Source organism: Nesoenas mayeri (assembly GCF_963082525.1).
Source record: "Nesoenas mayeri genome assembly, chromosome: 2".
Lineage (NCBI taxonomy): Eukaryota > Metazoa > Chordata > Aves > Columbiformes > Columbidae > Nesoenas > Nesoenas mayeri.
In genome coordinates this window covers 49786328-49799138 of record NC_137543.1, presented here as the reverse complement: position 1 = coordinate 49799138, position 12811 = coordinate 49786328, and positions in this window count along the sequence as shown.

The window sequence follows — 12811 nt, the reverse complement described above, 5'->3', positions numbered from 1 at the left end:
AATGTTTGTACATTCCAGTTAATTGCGAAGCTTGGCAGCAGAGCAGCAGAAAATGACTGCAAAGCACAAAAACATCACAGAGCTGTAGAGTGGCCTGCAAACTGCACGAGCTTGGGGGGTCTGAATTCAACACATCCAGGCCAAATGCAGAAGAAAAGCCCAAATTATACCACCCTCAGCCCCTTAATTACAGCCCCTCAAAAATCCCAGAATGGGATGCTATTTTTTTTTTTAATTATTTTTTTTTTTAATTTTTTTAAGGAGAAATGAGCCTAAGGAATGCAGCTTTATTACTTCCCCTGGATTATTTGTGTGCATTGTCTGACTTGTCATACAACCCTGCCCTCTAAAGCTGTTTAAAATAACACACCTTATTGTTGTAGCACGAAAGGTAATTCACAAATACCAGGGGATAGACATGTGACTCCTTTGGCAGAGGAGCTCTCAAAATTCATCCATCACTTTAGAGCTTCTAGGCTGCGCCTCCCATCCTGGAAGGCTCCTAGAGCAGGATATGCTGTGTTAATGACGATATCAAGCTGATTGCATTGCAAAGGCCAAATGTCTTGTTTTGAGCCATGTTTTTCTGAGGTGAGTATCCAGCTGGGATACTCAGTCCCACAAGAGTTCATTCCCAGTGCAGCTTACAGGCTTCACTGGAGGTTCAGTCTTCGGTCCTGGCACGCAGAGCAGATGCCTTTTTTGTGTCCCCAGACCACAGATATCTTGGTGATTTCTTTAACAGTGAAGGAGAGTCGACACGTAAACCACAACGGGCTGCTTTTTTTTGAGTGAATGCTCCATGGACTTAATCAGACTCTGGGTTTGTCCATAACAAGTTCAATAGTTGCTATTTGCTCTTAGATCCTCAGCTTCATTAAATGTAAAAGTTTCAGCTTTTGCCAGCAGTTAGTTGCATCTAGATCTATAAAGGCTGCTCTGTCTCTCTAAGATGAGACGCAAAACTGAGGTTTTGAGCATTTGTGGTCATTAAGGATCCCATGGCATGCTTCAAAAGGTGAAGGTGCTAGCTTTTGTCTCAGGACCAAATTTTAGTCTGAGTAACTAATTCTTTCCACCCTAAAATTCACACTGAGCTTTTAATAAGAGTGTTTTTCTTCAGTGTTCATAATACAGTGGTGGACTGCTAGCTGGTTGTCACATTCTACCCCAGAAATTATGGCATTATTGCAGTGGATTAAATGAAGTGTGCAAGTACACAGGTTTGTCCTGTTAGTCACAACATGACACAGACTGAGCCTGTCTCAGCACAATAATGTGTGCACACACATGTGCATGAAAGCACATAGCTCACTCAGAGTTACAAGGTTTTAATTTTTACCTTCTTACGAAATTAAAAATCTGATATCTTACAGATGCTGGGCCTTCGCTGGTCAACAGAGATGCAAATCCCACTGAAAAAGAGATAACGTTGGCTGCAACGGGAGAGTCATTCCTCCCATGTCTGGAAGCTAAAAACAGTGTGTACAGGCAGAATAAATTATCTACCATTACCCCAGTGAAGAGTTTTTAATTTACTGCCCTGCTGGATGCAGAAAGTATACATGACAAAAAGAAGAAGGACCATATTTGTCTTGAATGTGCTTTGTGTCCCATAATGCAATACACTGTATGGTTAACATTCTGCCGTAATGTTTTGGTTGACTTTTTTGGAAATCTGCTAAAAAGAGAATACATTTAACCCCAAGATACCTGCTATTCCAAATTAGTGAACCCATGTGTCTGGCTTTCCTGTCACCGCTGAGGTCCTGTTCTAAGCAGAGCTGAAATATTTTATTCCCAGTTTATTTCAGTACATGTTGCAAGTACTCAAGCCCCCTCTACCAGTTCTTAATCTATAGAGAACTTCAGGAATTTTAGCTCTACATCATTTATCTGTGCATGGACCAAATCCCTGAGATAGAAGGGAAACTCATGGAAAAATATCTTGCAAAATGGACACCATAGACTGCAAAGTACTTGGGGAGTTCACTTGGTTAAATATGAGACAAACCTTTTCAGTTACATTTATTTTTAACTCTGGAAAACAAAATGGAAGGTGCACTACTTGTAGAAGAGCATGGAGGAAAAGTGGACATTGCCTAGAATACAGACCTCTCAATAAAAACCTGCTGAAGCTGAGAGGTCAGTGCCTGCTTTTCCATCTGCTTTTGTGGAGAGTGGAACTGTAGGTCTAACCATTGGAAACAATTTTTCTATAAACTTCAGTTATTCGTAATACAATAATTCTTCATATGGGCTATAAACGTTTGATTCCCCTCTTCCAAGCTGCAAGACTGAAGTGAAACTTGGCAATATTCTGTTTGTTGAAATGAAAGGCCCTAGGTCAGATTCTGATCTCCCATTGGCCTTACACCTGTGAACTAACTTTGATGGAGTCACTTTTGACTTACTCCAGCATAAGCAATAACAGAATCAGACCCTACATATGCTTTTTATCTAAAGCTGTGTTCCAGATGTGTTTATGTAAGCTGTTTTCAATAAAATGTGTGCATTTTAAAATGTAAATGGATTTTTCTTTAATTATAACCATATGGACTGTTATTAAATTTTAATTTTAAAAAGTGCAGATAGATACAGCTAGCCCAGCCATGCTGAAGTGTCACAATGGGTTCGCTCGACCAGTGCAGCATTCATGCAGCACCCAGGCAAATGCAAGACTCTTAAAGCTAGGTAATATTGGGAAAAACATGAGATGTAATCCTCAGGCTTCAAGGTGTGTGAGTCCATCCCTTGGAAAACTGTGCCTTCTTGATTTTCCTCATACTAGAGTGCCTTATCCCATTGAGACACTCATGCCACCACTTTTTAAGAGGATGCAAAATGAAGTGCAAAGCTGGCTCAGTGTATTCCTGCAAGCTGGGTGATCACTACTGCTGGGAGCCTTTCTTTGTCTTAGCTACAAGTTAGCAGCACTGCTCAGGGCTCAGTTTTTTACAAATTCAGCCTGTGACTTTATGCTTTGAACCGAATAAGCCCTAAAACTCAGAGTGTTACATGGCTGGATCGGTCTGTTAGGAGAATCTCTGCATATTTGGGGGCAGCTTGGAAGCAAACATATTCCTCTCCCCGACTCCCTTTTCGCCTCTGTGCTGCAATACCACACGCTGAGGCTCCGGGAAGGAAAGGTCACCCTGCTGCTGCCCCCAAACCGAGGAACAGCTTTGTGCACAATATCAGCAGCAGTGCCTGAGGGGACGAGACCTCCCTGACTCTCCTGGGGGTCCCTGTGCCCCACACAGACTTTTGTGCAGCTCCGCACCCAGGGGCTGGTTCCCAGACCAGGCTGAGGAGGGGTTGAGTTTTTCCAATGATGAAAAAGTAGAGGCAAGTAAAACAGTTTTGATTGATGGATTTTCCATTAAAATAAAAGAAGATAGATTTGTTAATGAATAAATGTTTAAGAGAAAGATGTCAGATTTGATGGAGTTTTTCATGTGGTCTTTCTGAAATGAAGCATTTCAGCAAGGTAAAAGAAAATTCACTCGAATAACTTCTTTTAATTTCACGTCCACAGCACCATGAAAGATGTGCCTCATATAATCAACACTATGCTTATGTTTTTACTTAGCACATTTTAATGTCACAAAATGGAAGGTTTTCCACTACTGTTTCATGAGATTTTTTTTCTTATTATCATTATGTGTGTTCTGTTTTTCTATTTGGAACAACTATTTCCAAGTGCAGATATTATCTGAAAGTGAATTTTATCAGCCAAACCTAATAACACTTAGAAGTTCAGTCATGCTTCTGTGCTATAAGGATGCCTTCTTCCTTAGATGACTGGAGAACATAGACCACGCTTTTCACCTGCTATCATTAATACTTCCTTACCCCTAATTTCTATGTTCTGGCCACGTTGGATATTTATGTTTGACCCATGACTGCTTCAAAATACAGCTGCAAAGCAGCAGGGAAGTTCAGTCATCTCAATTTCCACAAGTTAAGAATGTTTCTTCTCCTGGGCTGAGCCGTTGTGGGCTCCTGGGTCATATTGAGCTGTGTCCCAGTAATGTATGTCGAAACAAGGATGCTCACACAGAGCAACCATGCTGGCTAGATGACTCACGGGCTCTCTTGAGAAGGGAACAGTTTGATAAAGAGAGAAAATGTCTATTCCTGGCAGTGGAGATAGGTCTTCTTCACTGCTGGGCTCAGACTTTCCCCAGACCTTCCCAGGGCTGCACTCATGAATGCTTGGTTTGGCTGCACTGTGACGTGTTATGAAGATGTGAGAAGTGAGCTGGATGGCTGAGCTGCCCCCATCTGCATTTTTTTTTTTTCATTTTAAAATTTAATAAAACCCCATGTGGTTACAATTGAAAAAAAAATCTATTAATGTTCCCAAAATGTTTCATATCTAAATCAAAATGTATATTAACCTTCCATCCCCCATCTCTAGCAAACAATAAGATACATTTTTTCCATTCAATCAGTGAAAATCATTAAATAACTTATTACATCATCACCCCAAAACATGTACTTTTACTTATTTTTTTCAATGACTAACAAATGAAGTTTACATATCAATGTCTTTATATGCATCAGGGAAGAACGTGTGGGGCATATGAATGAGGAATCTAAACAGATTCTTTCATATTTTTATATCTTTTAAACAGGGGTAGCTGTTTCTATCTGGAGACCATATGTTCTGTTATTTTTTTAACGATCTGTATGTATGTAAAAAAAAATACGTATATAAGTGGTGTGGACTGCTACAGTGTGGGTCCTCTGGAATTCTGGTGAGGTGATCTAGATGTGAAAAGGTGTCCAGATGAAAAATCCTTTATCTCCAGGCATGTGTTCCATTATTTTGATGCTATATGAATGACACTAATTCCTCAAAGTCCTGGCATCCTGCAAAAGTCTGAACAACTGGATGTGCTTTTGGGGAGCACCAGCAGAGTGGAATTACCATCAAAGGGCTCAGCAGCATCACTCTGGCTGGTGGTATGAGGTAAAAGGCTTGTGGACAGGCTAGACATAAGGAAGAATTTTTTTACAGTGAGAGTTATAAAACACTGGCACAGGTTGCCCAGAGAGGTGGTAGATGCCCCATCCCTGGAGACATTCCAGGCCAGGCTGGATGGGGCTCTGAGAAAGCTGATCTACTTGAAGATGTCCCTGCTCATTGCAGGGGCCTTGGACTTTTGAAGGTCCCTTCAAACTCAAACTATTCTATGATTCTATGGACAACATAATGGCACCAGTGCTGTGCATATGGAGATACTGAAACTTCATAGCAGCGGACTGGATCAGTCCTTCAGTCGCAGAAGCTCCATGGCTGACTGCGGAAGGGGTGACCTGTCTGCTACACTACCAAGGTTCAATGCATACAGCAGGGCAGTTTTAATTTCATCCAGTCTAGAGAGTGATCAGTTTGCTACAGAAACAATATCCCTAGAACAGAATGACACTCCCAGCTGTAGAAAAACATGAGGCATCCACCTTTGAAGTCATCTTCAAGCCTGCCCGGTGAAGGGCCTGTGTGGAGGCTCAGTGCATCATCTGGTTCACCTTCCACCCCTCAGGGATTTGTGTGTCATCACCTCTGCAGTGTGCCTAAACCCCAGCAAGGGCTCCTGAGCCTGTGTGTACTACGCTGCAATCTGCAGGGCTGCTGCCAAAACAAGAGACCAGCTGGTTTATTCATTTTGCACAGTGCAAAAGATGTTATTAAACTGCACCATACAGATAAGTAGTAGAAAAATTGCTAGGTTGTAGTTTTTTTTTTCACATAAAATTAGCCAATTTGCTGGTGTATGTAATTGTAAAGAATGCAAAGCATCCCATTCAAGTGATTAACCTCTTAGTTAATAAAAGCAACAATTGCATGTATATAAATAATATAATAAAAGGAACATTCATATCAAAGTAATATAGCTCATACTATCCTGTTTTTCTCCTTAATTAGTAAATAATTCATCAAATTCTGCAACGAATTGTGCTCCCACCCACATTTCTTCATCCAATTATCATGAAATAGGAAAGCAGGAGTCTTCCTTCTTTGAAAAGGATGTGATAATGAAATTGTTCAATAGCTCTTCTCAGCCCTCTGCTACTCTAAATTAGTACTTCCTTGGGCATACTGTTTCTTTTGTTCATGTCTTCCCTGATTCATTATTTATTTTTTTTTTTTTACATTGAAGATATCTTCTATGTTAAATGGCACTTTACACTGACACAGTTTAAAAGAAGTATGCTCATCACAGTTTGTTTTCACCAGACACAAATGAAATTAATTGTACAGTACAGATGAATGACAGTGCTTGATTGCCAAAGTGACCCTTCATGCTTTAGGTTATAACACACACTTACAAAAATAAAAGAACGTTACAAAATACGAAACACAAAAGAAGATGCAAGCACTCATAAGATCTGAAATACAGAATTCAGACTGCCCTCGAATCAATATAATGTTTGAATAAGATTCTTTGTTAGCTGATCAAACTCTCTTTCTTCCATGGGATCTTTGCTGGACGCAGTGTCTGAAGCAACAAACAACTATTCAGTGTTTTCTTTTAGGTATTTGGTGTGTGGCCATGTGTTTTCTGTACCTCACAAAAATCCTGCTCAGAAGACAGAATTCCTGATCTCCTTGTGACATGTGGACATGTTTATGGTACTCATCACTGCAGTACTGGATGGCTTCACACATCAAGGAACTTATTTTCACAACACTGACATAAACTAAGGAAAGACCATTTCCTGTGTTTCATGAATGGCAAACAAACGTATACAGAAATGAACATCTGATGTATTCAAGAATTCCAAATGCTGAATTTGAAGTATCAAAAATCTGACTTTTCTGGACAGTCAGTGTGTCTTTTGTATATCAATATGTATGCTGCTTCTATATATAATAGAATGTGTGTATATGTGAATATGTACACATATTCATGGAGGGTATTGGTAGTTTTCTCCTGAGCAGCGAGTGATAGAATCACAGAACCACAGAATGTCAGGAATTGAAAGGGACCTCAAAAGATCATCCAGTCCAATCCCCCTGCTGGAGCAGGAACATCTGGATGAAGTTACACAGAAATGTGTCCAGGTGGGTTTTGAATGTCTCCAGAGTAGGAGACTCTACAATGTCCCTGGGCAGCCTGTCCCAGTGCTCTGTTACCCTCACTGAGAAGGAGTTTCTTCTCATTTTTAAGTGGAACCTCTTATGTTCCAGCTTAAACTCATTACCCCTTGTCCTACCGCTGGTTGTCACCGAGAAGAGCCTGGCTCCATCCTCGTGACACTCACCCTTTCTATATCTGTAAACATTAATAAGGTCCTCCCTCAGTCTCCTCTTCTCCAAACTAAAGAGTCCCAGCTCCCTCAGCCTTTCCTCATAAGGGAGATGCTCCACTCCCTTAATCATCTTTGTTGCCCTACGCTGGACTCTCTCCAGCAGTTCCCTGTCCTTCCTGAACTGAAGGGTGCAGAACTGGACACAATATTCCAGGTATGGTCTCACCAGGGCAGAGTAGAGGGGAAGGAGAACCTCTCTTGACCTACTAACCACCCCCCTTCTAATACACCCCAGGATGCCATTGGCCTTCCTGGCCACAAGGGCACAGTCCTGGCTCATGGTCATCCTGTTGTCCACCAGGACCTCCCAGTCAATTTCACCTACGCTGCTCTCTAATGGATCATTCCCCAGCTTATACTGGGACCTGGGGTTGTTTCTGCCCAGATGCAGGACTCTACACTTGCCCTTGTTATATTTCATTACATTTTTCCCTGCCCAACTCTCCAGTCTGTCCAGGTCTCTGGATGGCAGCACAGCCTTCTGGCGTGTCAGTCACTCCTCCCAGCTTGGTGTCATCAGCAAACTTGCTGATAGCACACTCTATTCCCTCATCCAAATAATTTATGACTATATTGAATAATACAGGCCCCAGTACTGACCCCTGAGGCACTGCACTAGATACAGGCCTCCAACTAGACTCCACATCATTGACCACAACTCTCTGGCTTCTTCCCTTCAGTTAGTTCACAGTCCACCTCACTACCCGATCATCCAGACCGCACTCCCTCAGTCTAGCTGTAATGATGCTGTGGGAGACTGTGTCAAATGCTTTACTGAAGTCAAGGTAGACCACATCCACTGCTCTGCCATCATCCATCCACCTTGTTATGTCCTCATAAAAAGCTAGGACAAGAGGAAATGGTGTCAGGTTGAACCAGGGAAAGTTCAGATTGGGTATTAGGAAAAAAATTCTTCTTTAAAGGGTTTGTCAGGTATTGGAACAGGCTGCTTGGGAAAAGGTGGAGTCACCATCCCTGGAAATGTTTAAAAAACATTAAAATGAGGTTCTTAGGTACGTGATTTAGTGCTAGAGTTAGGTTGTGGTTGGACTCGGTAATCTTGAGGGTCTCTTCTAAGCAAAATGATTTTATGATTCTGTGACTTTGTGATTCTATTATATTAGACAAAGCAATGCATCTGTTCAGAGAACGGCTGTTGTTAGTGTCATCCACAACTCTGCTTTGATATTACCAGTGGGACAGGAAAATGAAGATGCCATGAGAACAAACTGCTGGCAAGTAAGCCAAGCTGCTGGCACATTGCTGGGAGTCCACCATGAACACGGAGAGAAGGAGCACCCTGGAGTTTGCATGGAGTCTTTACCAGCCCTAACCCATCTGCAAACTTTGAGAAAATCCAGTTTGATCTTTGGCTGGATTATTCTTAGTGGGGACTAAGTATTGAGACATGAAACAGCTAAAATTTAACCCTTCAGAAGCTTGGCGCTTCACCATGGTTTGCATGATAAATCACCTCCCATTGAAAAGCTCACACCCTGCCGCATATCAGACCCATTTTGAAGCATAAGGCCTTTGAAGGTCTCAGATAACCAGAATTTTAGATTTCAGAATAACAATACCCGCACTGGTGTTCCAATGTAGTGTAGAAAATAGCTGGAAAAAAGGATGAATATTTTTAAAACCAGTCAACTTGGGTAGACACCTGGTATTGAGAACTTCAACAAAAATGGCTGGGTATGGCTAGGTAATAACCAGCCACATTTTTTTTTAATAGAACTATATAACACATGAGGCCACCAGCTTTGCTTATTATAAGGTCATAATGGAAACTGTATTTAGGGAAATATATTACTATTTCATTTATTTCTCCATGTGGGGAGTTACATTTCACTATAGAAATAAAACAATGAAAATGTGTTAAGTAGTATGTGTTGTTGTTGTTCCTTTTTTAACTTTATGTGTAAGCACTCTAATACTTAATGCATTCTAAGTACTACATACTGCATTGTAAAACAGATTTTTTTTTTTCAGAATCTATTTTAATTTACCTAGTAGTGCTATACTTACCAGTGAACATTGATACTCAAATCTGTTCTTCAAGATTCTGGGTCCACTATGTTGCACAATTTGAACTCAAAAGCCCCCACAAGGATTAGAAGAGACAGATTGTCCTCTTCACTCCCTCTGAAGTGCCAGCTTTATTTTTCCTTGTTTTAAAAAGCAATCTCTTAGTGTTATGATAGCAAAGCAAATCTGAAAAATATGACCCTGAAGTGTCAGTTGTGTCCACCTGAAAAAATAGCCATATGCTGTGAACTTCCACACTTGGGCTGTTGAGTTCAAAGGCTGCTAAATCAGATGCCAGATATGTGGGGGTTTTTTTTAAGTGAAGTTTTTAGTGCTCTTTAAAGCAAAGGTCTCCTCTTACAAACATCTATGCTATCTGTTTCGATTGACTGTCTTTTGGACAATCTTTTAGCATAGCACAGGAGTGCTGAAGTGAGGGATTAAAGAGTCAGACACCCATGGCTGATGACGTGACTTCCTCTGAAAAGGACACACAAGTGCACTTCGAGAAAATCAAAGGTGTAGTCAATACTGAGGAGCCCTTGTGAGGAAAACCCAACATCGTTTTCCTCTGTAACCGGGGCAGTGTGGAGCTCTGTTTTGAAGGCATCAGATGCTAATCCATGGTTTTTATGAAGGTCACGGGTAGCTTTTTCAGTATGGAAAACTGTGTCTTCAGTCATGCTTCAGCATTTCTGGTGACACAACCTGTGGATTTTACCTTGTTTTTTTTTTGTTGTTGTTTTGGGGTTTTTTTGTGTGTCTTTTTTGTTTGTTTGTTGGGTTTGGTTTGGTTTTTCTTTTTTCTGTAGGCTTCATGCAATGATTAAAGCAGTGCTTGGTCTCGTGGCACAAAGGCAATGCCAGTTTTCTTGGTTCTGTGCATTTCCTGTAAGCAGAATCAGTCCTGGAGTGAAGGTGGTGTACTCTGAACCATCAAATCTTTGACAAAATGAGTTATCCCTGTTTCCCCACATAAAGTGATATAGCGCTATTAAAATTAAAGCAAAAATTAAATGTCAGCTTCAACAGTACCAAATCACTCAGTGGAAGGAAGACTTGCTACATGCCTTACTATAAGAGGACAGAATTTTAAATACTATTTTTTAATGAACTTGTGACTCCTCCCCCCAAATACTTGGATCTAAAGCCTGATAAATCAAAGTATTACTCACCAGACAAGGAAAAGCTTTAGTCAAAGGAGTTTAAAGACGTGTTAATTATTCAAAAGAGAGAGACTATACAGTCTTGTAAACATTATAGGAGAAACCTATTAGAACCAGTGAACAGATATTAATTGAAAATCTTGTATAAGAGCTACAGAGTTCACACAAAGTGCATCTTACTTGATATTAAAGCCCATGTATATGCAAATTCAGCTGCTAGCAGTTTAGCTTGCCCTCTGTTTTGATGTGTAGCTCTGAATAACTCAAAAACATCCTCACATATTGGCTGAATATCTACCAGCAAAGCTGTTACACACTTCACGAGCACGAAATGTGAAATAATAGGTGAAGGGCTGTCAGGCTTCAGCACCAGCATGGAAAGGCTCCACTAAACATTGAGAGATTCTCTCCTGAGCTGGATTTTCTTTTGTCCCTCTTCCTTGGGAGAGAGGCTGTGTCAGGATGCTGAAGTCTTGTGCCAGTATTTGGCTCCTTACTGGAGTCAGGGTCACACACTCCCGGATTTCTGTCCTGTGGGAGCTGAAGCGTGAGGGAGCCTGTGGGCTCAGCCAGGGTGAGCACGCAGCTGTGGGAGTTCAGGGGCACTCCTGGGTGCTCCTCAGATCAAATGTAAGTGGTTTCCAAGGAAAAGCACCTGCGTAACCACACTGGTTTCACAAATGGCATTTCTAGAGAGCTGAAGGTAATCCCTCAGGCATCTTTCCCTCATTCACAAAGCATCCACCTGCTTTTGTTCTGAATGACAGATCCAGAACCACCTCTGCCAGTTAAGGAAGAGGAATAAACAAGCAGTCAATCCCAATCATTAATCCTAAATCCCTCTCTGGTCCAGCTGGTGGCCCTGTGACACCCTTACCTCCCCTTGCCTCTGCTGTCTTGCCACTTAACAGCAGGCACTACCCCTTACTTGTCCTCAGAGAGACTCCCAGAGGGTTATTAGACAGCAGGCAGAGAGCAAGTCCGAGACAGACCAGCACTAGCAGCACACAGGGAGACATCTGGATGCCTTACTGAAGCATCAATTCACTGGGTTTGTTTCCACAGAGTCCCTTGTTGCCCTCCAGTAACTTGGTAGCATCTCTGAGCCCAAATGCCTGGGATTCACCCAAACTGTGATGCCTGAGTCACCAGTGTTTTGATTTTGGAAGTGCCTTGCTTATTGGAGTAAACCAAGTGGATGAAGAGGGAGAGAGACATCACGATTTATTCCATCCCTGGATATAGCCAGTAAGGGAGTATCATAGAATCATAGAATCATAGAATGCTAGGGATTGGAAGGGACCTCGAAAGATCATCTAGTCCAATCCCCCTGCTGGAGCAGGAACACCTAGATGAGGTTACACAGGAAGGCATCCAGGCGGGTTTTGAATGTCTCCAGAGTAGGAGACTCCACAACCTCCCTGGGCAGCCTGTTCAGTGTTCTGTTACCCTCACTGAGAAGAAGTTTCTTCTCAAGTTTAAGTGGAACCTCTTATGTTCCAGCTTAAACCCATTACCCCTTGTCCTACCATTCTTTGAGAAGAGCCTGGCTCCATCCTCGTGACACTCACCCTTTCTATATCTGTAAACATTAATAAGGTCCTCCCTCAGTCTCCTCTTCCCCAAACTAAAGAGTCCCAGCTCCCTCAGCCTTTCCTCATAAGGGAGATGCTCCACTCCCTTAATCATCTTTGTTGCCCTACGCTGGACTCTCTCCAGCAGTTCCCTGTCCTTCCTGAACTGAAGGGTGCAGAACTGGACACAATATTCCAGGTATGGTCTCACCAGGGCAGAGTAGAGGGGAAGGAGAACCTCTCTTGACCTACTAACCACCCCCCCTTCTAATACACCCCAGGATGCCATTGGCCTTCTTGGCCAGAAGGACACAGTCCTGGCTCATGGACATCCTGCTGTCCACCAGGACCCCCTGGTCCCTCTCCCCTACACTGCTCTCTAATGGATCATCCTCCAACTTATACTGGAACCTGAGGTTGTTCCTGCCCAGATGCAGGACTCTACATTTGCCCTTGTTATATTTCATTAAATTTTTCCCCCACCCAGCTTTCCAGCCTGTCCAGGTCACACTGGATGGCAGCACAGCCTTCTGGCGTGTCAGCCACTCCTCCCAGCTTGGTGTCATAAGTAAGTAGGGATGGACTTTGTTTAAGTGATGCCATATGGTAAGTTCATTCTTCCCATGGCACTGGAGGAAGACAATAGTGCTTCTAGTTCAGGACCAACCTGAGGTACATTCTCCAGCTTGTGGTGCCTTTTGTGCTACGCACAGCTTCAGT